Raw genomic sequence first — 10,275 nt, 5'->3', positions numbered from 1 at the left:
CTGGAAGCTCCTACCCAGCCCTCAAAAGTAAGATCAATACTGAGAGGTCTGGCCATGCAAAGTGATATAATTTAGTAATCTGAATTTCAAGAAAATAATCCTAATTAAAATGTTGAGACATTTAATTCCTCAGAAGTAAAGGATTACCACAGTATACAGGACTTCTTAAAAACAAAAGAAGGCAGGTTGATGGTTAAAAAAAAAAAGAAAGAAAGAAAAAAGAATGGAAAAGTCTGCTTATTAAGATAAAGATACAGAACCACATGGTGGTGCACACCTGTAATCCCAGCACTTGGAAGTTGAGACAGGAGGATCTCTGAGCATTTGAGACAGGCCTGGGGGCTACAAAAGTAAGCACAAGGCCAGCTGAAATCACGTAGTGAGACCCTGTCTTTAAATAAATAAATAAAATAAAATAAGGACACATACAAAGAACATATATACAAAGATTGGGGCAACTGTGCAATAAGCCAGGGTCCCCAAGTCCCAGCCATGAGCAGGTAGTTCTGTCTCCACTATAGCGGATGAATTACTGGGGATTCAGTGTGGGCAAGTCTCAAGTCGGAGTTCAAAAACTCTAGGGGCACCCAGTCAGGGAGGGGGCTGTCCATGGCTTACTCGAAACCCTGCCACACGCATGAGGTGAGCAGCAGATAAGCCAGCAAAGCTTCATCTGCATTTATAGCCGCCCTCCGAAGCCCTCAAATCACTCCCCGAGCTCAGCGTCCTGTCTAATTCTCAAAGGAACACAAGCCCTACTATTAACCACACAGGCAAGGAAACACAGCCTGCATTCCTTATGAGAATATAATAATGAAATAAAGTGTGCAATCATGTAATGCATTTAAATCATCTCCAAATCATTCCTCTCTCACTCCCCTAGCCGTGAAAAATTCTTTCACAAAACAAGTCTCTGGTGCCAGAAAGCTTGGGGCCTGATGCAGTAAACTTTTCTACAATACAGATGTGATCCCTGGATTGCCAGGAGGGAAGGAGAAAATGCCCGAGCCTGCGGAACTCCGCCATGTTGGTCCACTGTGCTTTCAGATACTGTTGCTTTGTCACACAAAACATGAACATGTGAAGAACACATGTGTGAAACAGCAGGATTTCACATCACATGAAGAGCACTGCCCTGCTGACCAGGTGTGACACCCCACTCCACAAACACATGTTCTAGCTAAACAGACTGTATCCGTTCATCATTTTCTTGGTGTTCTTTTATAACTCAGCCATATTTTTGGTTAAGAGACTGTGCCATGGGTAATAAGTGTTATTTCTATAGCACAGATACAGTTATCAAAAAGACTAAGAAGGCAAGCAGGGACAAAAGGGGATACTGTGTGTGAGGTTGGACTGTATCTAATGCAGAGAGTCCTCAAATTACAAGCACCCAGTTCGCAAACATTCTGTAAACAACATGGTCAGTTGCAACCACGGCCTTCTCCAAGCTCCTTGAGCACCCTACAATTCAGCACCCTTGAAGGCTTGACCAGTAGCCCAGATTTAAGGCACAGTGTTTGATCTGCCATCTCTTCCTTAACCCCTTTGTCCATGCCCACAGGGAATCCCAACTAGTCCTTGCCGCCTTCTCCACCTGTCACTGTTCACTATTCAACTCTTCCATCCGGGTCCTCTTCCATATGGGTAATCCTCTTTAAGTCCCTGTCATAAGCCTCTGTCTTTCATCACTTACCTTAGGAATGTCTTCCCTTTCACTCTGTAAGCTTAAAAAAATAATCATCGTGGTTCATTTGATCAACAATAATCCAGGGGCCAGGGAGATGGCTCAGTAGAACAAGCACTTGCCTGGCAAGCACAAGGGCCTGAGTTCAACCCCTGGTTCTGCCAAAAAAAAAAAAAAAAAAAAAAAAAAAAAAAAAAAAAAAAAAAAAAAAAAAAAAAAAAACAATAATCCAGAGGTATAACTACAATAAGCAAAGATAAAGTCGTAAGTATTAATGTGAAATTATGTGGGTTACTACAACTATCTTAATGATTTGAAAGCCAGGATCTTCATTTGGAATCCTCATGGACATAAACTCTTGGATAATTCTCTGCTGTTTGAAACCTGTAGCTCATCTAAATTATATAAAATACTGTTTCCAACTCAAAGTTACTGTTTTCCTTCTGTGCTTAATATTGGTCCATATCAGAGATAACCGTTTGTTCAGATGGTAATCAAAGACCTGGTGAATATTTAAATAAATATTACAGCAAAAGACACATTGCCTCCCTCAAAATACTCCTCAAGTGGGACACACTCATCCCACTGTTCTTGCCACTTTATGAGGAAGTTCTAAAAGTCTTCTTTCATTAGTGTGTTTACAAGGTGTTATAAAAAATTTGGTGGATGCTGCTGCCAAGTGCCATGCAGTGAATAGGCAGGCTTGTCCACCACTCAGTGGACTGTATTCATCAGATCTGGCACCGTGTGACTCTTGGCACAGCCCCAGAGTTGAAATAAATATGAAAGGTAAATTAAATTAATTCACAACATCAAAGTAGTCAGGACAGCACAATGAAAGACACTCCTGGAAAAGGACTCACAGAACTGCTTTGGGAAGCACAAAGGACAGTGGGATAAGTGCATTCTAAACAAGCAAGAGTATCTAGAGGGACATTAATGGCAATGTGTCTTGTTGCAATAATTCTTTTTACTTAAATGTACACCTTTTTATCTAATTATATCTTATATGTTTGTATCTTACTCTTCTGGTTGTTTTGCTGTTGTAAAATCATTTTCCTATTTGGGGCCGGGGAGATGGCTCAGTGGAATATGCACTTCCCTGAAAAGCACAAGGGCCTGAGTTCAATCCCCAGTTCTGCCAAAAAATAAAAATAAATAATAATAATAATAATTTTCCTATTTAACTCACACTTACAGCTTCTTGCTGTTTTTTTTTTTTTTTTTTTTTTTTTTGGTACTAGGGATTGAACTCAGCACCTTGCACTTGCCAGGCAAGTGCTTATTCTACTGAGATACCTTTTAACAGTACAGCAGTCTGGTTTGGAACTTACTTTCTTTTTGAACTTAAAAAATACTTCCTTTTTTTTTTTTTTTTTTTTTTTGCTAATGTTTTAAGATGACATTTTTCCTCACTCTTCACAGGAATGTTTGTTAAATGCATGACATCTTCCTGTGTATATTTTAATTCACTTTACTGATGCAGTCGACATCATGGGCATCCTTCACACAATGAGGTCCTCAAGCATCAGCATGAAATATTCTCACTATACTTTCATTTGAAAGAAAAAGTAAGCAGAATCCTCAGTCGAATAATTTGCCCAGATAAAAATGAATCCTTTGGCTGGAAACATAGCTTAGCTTGCACTGTGTGCAAGACCTACAGTGCAATTCCTAGCACCACAAAAAAAAAAAAAAAAAAAAAAAAAATCCTGCTTTATGTCAACTCTTACAAGTATGTAGGGTTTTAAATATAAATTATTTCTGTGAGTGACTCACAAAGTCTAAATTTGTATAAAATGCCATCCTTGGAAAACTCTGTGCAACCACTTTTAGGGGTTTTTTTTTTTTGTTTGTTTGTTTGTTTGTTTTGTTTTGTTGTGGCTGGACTGATGCAGCATGTGGTGCTGGGAATCGAACCACAGTTCCTGAACTTGCCTAAGCTTGCCTAAGCAGGTGCTTTAATGCACTAAACTATCTTGCCAGCCCTGTGCAGCCACTTTTAAACAAATGTTTACTTTGCATTGTCCAAAGAGGAGCAAAAGACCTGTTTAAAACAAAACACACACTATCATATGCCTGCATCGTAGTCTTTATTTCTCAAACTTTATTGCAGATGACTCTTGCCCCTTATGTAGTAAATTTATTTACAAGGAAGAAATGATTTATAGACATGTCTCACCGTCGCGTATTAACTAGCCCATCACCGAGACACGGTACCTGATGCACATCCTAGAGGAGGAGAGGCGTGGTGTTGCTCATGGTTTCAGGGGACCCCTTCCATGGTCAGCTGCTCAAAGGCAGAAACAGCTCGGCTGGAAAGTATGGGAGCAAGAAGCAAAGTAGGAGCACAGTGTTCTGCAGGAGAAAAGAAAGAGGTGAGGAAATAGAGACCCCAGTTTTACACCTGTGTAACTCACCCAAACATATGCAGAAATTGTGCTTTACTAAATCCCAGGGTGGATTCGCAAACCAACCAAACTGACACTGCATCTTAACCATCACATATTAAGACCAATAGTGCTCACTCGCTCTTTCTTTCTCTCTTTCTTTCTCTCTTTCTTTCTTTCTTTCTTTCTTTCTTTCTTTCTTTCTTTCTTCAACATATTTTAGTACAAGGTCTCACTACACAGATTGGACTCATAGTGATCCTCCTGTTTTCAGCCTCCCAAGCTCTCGGCTTACAGGCACGCCACCACAATCAGTCTCAGTGGTTGTCTCAGCACACCCCAGGGGCGGGGCCAGCATAGCATGAAGGGGAACGACTCTTTTTTTTTTTTTTTTTTTTTTTTTTTGAGATGGTCTCTATGCAGCTCAGGCTGGCCTTGACTCACTTTATAGCCCAGGCAGATCTTGAACTGGCCATGACCCTCCTGCCTCAGCCTCCTGAGTGCTGGGATTATAGGTGTGCACCAGCACACCTGACCACAACCAAGAGCATTCCGATGCATAGTCCTATGCATGAAACCTGTTTTAATTTCTGGAAATCTCTGAGTTCTGACATTTCACATCTTTGAGTCTGCTTCATTTCTTTCCTGTTCCTTTTGGAGGAGAATTTAGTGGAGTCTACATGTACTTTAATTCTGAGAAATTTTCTTATAGTTTTTGGAGAGGATTCTGGGGATCAAAGGCTGTCCTGTGTGCCGGGCAAGCGCTTAGCACTGTGCTACACTCCTCCCATGCCCTACTTCATCTTCTCTGTTCTGTCTTTGCGAAGCTCCTAAAGTTTAGAGGTCCGCCAATAATTTGCATATTTTTCACCCATATTGCTAGTCTCTTTGCCCTTTCATTCTATACACTGGGATGTTTCCTTATCCTTCTTTCATTAAATTTTTTACATTGCTTTCCTATCCTTTTCCAAGATACCCCTTTTGTTTTCTGACTGGTGCTTATATAAAACATCCTGCTTTGGTTTTTGCTTACTGTTTTCTTCTGTTTCTTGCCTCATGGTTTCCAAGCTTTTCTCTTTGGGGCCTGCTGTTGTAGAAATGACCCAAAGGTGGCCCCACCATGCTTTCTTTTTTTTCTTTGGGTTTTTTGTTTCTTTGGTACCAGGAATCAAACTCAGGACCTTGTGCTTGTCAAGCAGGTGTTTATGCCACTAAACTATATCTCTGGCCCTCTTCTTTTCTTTTCTTTTTCTTTTTTCCAGCCTTTCCTTTCTTTTCTTTCCTCTTTACACAGAAGGCTAGGCACTTCAGTTCAAGGCCCACCAGCCAATGGAGAGCTCAACTTCTTACAAATCCAGTTGTTTTACATAGAGCCTCAGTAGGCTTATTTTTAGTCATTTAGAGCATGCCAACTTTGCATAACCTATAAAAATGCATCGAACATCTGCCAGCCATAGATAAGATAAACCTTGGAGCTATGAAGATCCTAAAGCTGCTGTACTGCAGAGCTCACTGATCTAGAGCCTCCCCATCTTGCTGCTGTGTGATGTCACCTGAACACACAAACCCACTCTCATATTCCCAAGTGTCCTAGGAGTTCCCTTGTCCTTACCCCTGTCAGAGTGGTAATGTAGACCACAGCTGTCCCTACACGGTCTCTTGCTGAGTTATACATCCCCTTGCATGGGCTCCTGTCCAAACTGCTTAATAAAATAAAGCCTGTTGTATGATACTTCCTTGTTGTAGCCCTGCCTCTTTCTTGATCAACCCCAAATCCTTGAATTCACCACCCCTAAGCATAAGACACTGGCTCTGCTCACACAGCAGGGCTGTCCGTTCACATGAAGCTGACCAGAAAGCTTGGGATATGTGGAGGCCTTGTACACTAGGCACTGTTGAGATGATCTGCTGGGAATTGAGCTACCAGCTACCAGGATCTGTATGTCTGGGCTCTTGGTCAGCTTCTCTTGCAGGAAATCCCCCAGTCTCCATCCTGAGAGTACAAACCTGGTTGCTACTTTGGATTCAATGGAGGAAAGGACTTGACCCTTGAAGGTGAGAGGAGCAGGGCAGTATATCTGTATGAGTCTGAGATCCCACACCCCCTCAACATAGTCCCCAGACCCAGCTAGACTAGGAGATTCCAGGTACAGAAGATGTGGGTACTGTTCAGAAAACAAGGGGTTCAAATAAGCACTCACCCCAGCCCTACTCAGACGTTCACTTGTTCATAGACTAGGATATAGCACTTTTTTCTATAAAGGTCCAGATAGCGACTGTTGTAGGCTTTGGAGCCACATGATTAACATCTTAATTCTTAACTGCCACTCTAGCACAAAAGCAACCACTGAAATATGCAAATGTAGGAGAGCTGTGTTCCAAAACAGCTTAGGTATAGATGCTAAAATTTGCTTATGTCATTTTCATGTGTCATCAACAATTATTAATTTTTTAAACTTCAATGTTTTCAACTGTGTAAAGATGTAAAATTCTTTAATTGTTGGCTGCACAAAAATAGGTAGCAAGTTGCACATAGGCCAGGGGCAGTAGTATACTAATGACTACCCTAGGGCTTTTTTTCTTTTTTTTTTTTTTTTTTTTTTTTTTTTTTTTTTGATACTGTGAATCAAATTCAGAACTTTGCACTTGCACTTGCCAGGCAGGCACAGTGCCACTGAGCTATATCCCTAGCCCTAATTGGATATTATTGCAAGGAATTTATTGTCAAAGGCCTCAGAACCCTTCTGAAGCTTCCCAGCAAGACCTCCCAGCACACTTTTTTTTTTTTTTTTTTGGTCTAGGTAGAAAGGTTATTGCCTTTTCCTCCCGTGGGCAGCCTCCTCCCTGCACCATGGAAATTGAGACATTTATGAATTGCCTTGGAATGGAAAAGGTGGTGAGAGCAAATCTGGGAGTTCCTGCCAAGTTCTGCACTGGATAGAACAAGCTGTTGATTGTTCCCTTTCCCTGGATTTCAACCAAGGTGATAAACGAGTCCAATGGGAGGAGATACCTGGACAGAGGAGCCTCTGAGCTAGAGCTTTGACTCCTAACCTTGAGTTTATCCAAGTCAGGGCTTCTGTCACCACCAAAAAAAAAAAAGGTTTTAATAGACCCGTCCCCATCTAGCCACAGCTTTCAAATATTCAAAGAAAAACATCCCACCTTCCTAGTCAGAAGAGAGAAGGCTGGTTTGAAATAGAGTTAAGAGTTGCTTCCTATAAATGTATATTTAGGGGAAAGTCTGTGTGCCTGGCTAAGCTCAACTTCTTTATTTCTGAAAGGGGGGACAATAGTCCCAAACACCAACTACCAAATTTGGTATCTGGGTGAACTGGTAAAGTAACATACAAAAGGTCCCTGGGGTTTGGCTTAGTGGCAGAACGCAGGCTTGATCCCAGCACCACCAAAGAAATCTATAAATAAATGAGAATTTGTAAAGTCCCTCATACATCAAGTACGCCCAGCAAATGGCAGATGCTACCGTTCTAATTTCTCCAGATAAGGAAACCCAGAGAATTTAAGGCAGCATACAAAGGGCACAGAGCTAGTTTCGGGTAAAAGCTAGAATACAATTTATCTTTGTACTTTCTAATAGTCTTCCTTTCATCCTGTCCTGCTTAAAGAGGAAGATTTCTTATTGCTTGTGACATGCTAAGGTAAGGAAGGTCTCAAGGCCGTGGGACATTAGGGGATAAAGGTCCTCCCCTCTCTGACCGAAGACCTGCCTGGCAGTGGAACTGAGCTGACCTCGGCCCCGCGCAGCTCCCCAGCCCAGGAACTGGCGGGCTCCCCCTTCCCTCCCACCGCAGCCCCTCCATCCTGACCCCCCTGCTCACCGCCTCCAGTGGAGCCCTCTTCCCTAGCAGGCAGCTAGCCTGGACAGTAACAAAGATTCTTTTTGTAATGTGTTTAGGGAAGGAAGAGCAGGAGCTGGAGCCTGGCTGTACCCTAACCACCGGGATCCTCCAGCCCTATTTACACTAGGAAAGAGGACGCCAGGACAGAGAACCCTGTTGCTTGGGGACTAGGACGAAACCCATTTGCCAAACTCCAGGGCTGCCTCATTTGGGGGCTGCACCACATAGAATCAGTGGGGAGGAGCCCCTGGGCCCAGGGAGGCCTGTTTGCTCCTCTGGGTGAGAGGTGTTTGCACAGGGCGGGAGTGAGCAGCAGCCATCTGGCTGTTCTCTGGCCGAAGCATGGAGCATTTGCAGGGCAAGAACCCGCTGTGCTCCTGGGGCCCCTGTGAAGCAGCCCCTTCCCCCCACCACGGTCCTTCTGAGATGACTCTCTCTCCTTTGAGAATAAATGTTGACAGTTTTGAAAGAATTGCTTAGGTATGTATATTTATACATTTTTTTCCTATTGGTACCTAAACAAGCAAAAATGTGTAGGGTGTTTTCCCCAGTTTTATTTTGCAAGGTGCTGAGAAAAGCAGTTTTCTGCACCTAAAGAACAGTGACGGGAACCGGGGATGGGGATGTAGCTCAGGAGTAGCACACTTGCCTAACACACAGGAACCCTCAGGTTACACTGCCAGCAAGGAAAGGGGGGGTGGGGGGGAAGGAAGGAGAAAAAGAGAAGGAAGAAGGGAAAGAAAGGTAAAGGTGGAGGTCGGCAGCTCTAAAATACTTGGCAGTTTACAAAGCATTACCCAATTGGTAATACCACGCGATTCTCACAACAGGTGGGTAGGATGCTATCAAGTATGAGTTGAGACTTGGAAACGTCAAGTCATGTGCATGAAACCATACAGCCATCAAGAGTTGAGGGCCAGGGAGGGCCTCCAGGGTTGATGCCCTCTCCGCTCTGCCACCCACCCTTCCTCTTCATTTGGCCCTAAAGTGAGGCAAGCAGAGAGCCTGTCTAATACAGATCCACCTTTTGGTTGGCTCCCAGGAGACAGACAGCCTTACATCTCAGGGTCATGGAGGAAGCCCAAATGCTTGACTATAACAGCACCGCTTAGGGCCCTGGAGCATGTCCTCAGCCACTATCAATCTCACCTGTGGGCAGACCAATGGCCCTAGCTGGACTTCTTTCTCCTTCTGATTCACCCAAGCGGACTTCTTTCTCCTGATTCACCTTTCTGCACTCTAGCCACTGTGCCTTCTCATGCCTGTGCTTAAAACTGCAGGGCAGGAGAAATAGCACCCTGGACTGAAAAAACACACGATTCTCCAAGCCTAATTTTCTGTCATTAAAATCAAACACAAAAGGGGGGGGGGGCAGCCAGATAGCTGAGCGGATTAAAGCACCTGCTTAGGCAAAGCACAGCAGCCTGGGTTCAATCCCGGTGTGCCTTGCTGGCCCAGCCCCTAGGGCACAATGAGAGGGCGACTGAGACTGGGCGTGGTGGTGCAAGCCTGTAATCCCAGTGCTTGGGAAACTGAAAACAGGAGGATCAGTACGAGTCCGATCTGTGTAATGAGACCTTGCACTAAATACATTTAAAAAATAACAACAACAAGCACCAGCCGTGCTACAATCTCAGTGTTACAGGAGATAGGGCATGGCAAAGCTGGAGGAGGGGACTGTCCGTTACAACAAGATCCCAGGTCAACTCAAGGACCTCATATGTAGACTTCTGGCCAGCTCAGGTGGAGAGGTGGATGGCCTGAAAGAAGAGCGGCCATCAAGGAAAGCTGCTATTGTGTGTGTCTGCAAAAATAGCTCACACCGTGTCTCTCACACACTGCTTTTATTTTTGCCTTTTACCCTTTTTACTTTGTTCAGCCCAAGTTTACTCAACAAAACTGGTATTCCCCATATTCATTTGCCCTGCATTTTTCAAATAAAATTCTGGTACCGTAATTGGCTTGTATTGTCCAATTCTTTCTCTAAGACAAGAAGGACCTAGAACACTTTTGATTAATGAGCCATTTCTAAAGAAACTACTACCCTACAACACCAGCACTCTGGGAGGTAGGCTGAGGCAAGAGTTCAAACCCAGCCTGGGCAACTTCTGTCTCAAAATATAAGAGGGTGCAAAGGCCCTGAGTTCAATGTCCAGTATCACAAAAATAAACAAACAAATAATTAGAAGCACCAGAGATATATTTGTAATTATGCAGCTAATAGCCTCAAAAACCTAAACAGGGGCTGGTGAGATGGCTCAGTGGTCTAAAGCACCTACTTAGAACAAGCTTAGCAAAGCACAGGGACCGCAGTTCAATCCCCCAGCACCACATGCCA

This window comes from Octodon degus, unplaced genomic scaffold, assembly GCF_000260255.1.
Source record: "Octodon degus isolate 3935 unplaced genomic scaffold, OctDeg1.0 scaffold00035, whole genome shotgun sequence".
In the NCBI taxonomy this organism is placed as follows: Eukaryota; Metazoa; Chordata; class Mammalia; order Rodentia; family Octodontidae; genus Octodon; species Octodon degus.
The sequence above is the reverse complement of the archived record's forward strand: the minus strand, read 5'-3'. Positions refer to the sequence as shown.